Below are 402 nucleotides of genomic sequence, written 5' to 3'. Positions count from 1 at the left end.
CCGGCCCGGGTCGCGCGTTTCCTGGAATTCTGGACCCAGCCGACCCGAAAACTACGGCCCCGCGGCGCCCGACCGGACCCACCTGTGGGCGCGAGCCCCAGCCTCCTCGCTGGGCACTGCCTTCCCCCCGGCTCCTCCAGCAACTTTCAAGGGTCCCTCCGCAGTCTGGGCGCTGCTGTGAGCCAGGCCCGAGCTAGAAGCGGGGACCCCGGGAGCATCGCAAACCTCGAGGGGCGTGCTTTCCACCGGATAGACGGACGCTCTCGCAGAAACACACGACATAATTGTATAGTTAAGGAGCTTTCGAGGGGGGCCAGCCTTGGCCTGTAGAATCTGCAGGAATTCACCAGGGGTGGAGAGAACATTCTACGTGAGAGACTCCAGGGAGCTGGGAGTGAAAGG

Source organism: Colobus angolensis, unplaced genomic scaffold, assembly GCF_000951035.1.
Source record: "Colobus angolensis palliatus isolate OR3802 unplaced genomic scaffold, Cang.pa_1.0 Scaffold8, whole genome shotgun sequence".
In the NCBI taxonomy this organism is placed as follows: domain Eukaryota; kingdom Metazoa; phylum Chordata; class Mammalia; order Primates; family Cercopithecidae; genus Colobus; species Colobus angolensis.
Note: the sequence above shows the minus strand (reverse complement) of the source record.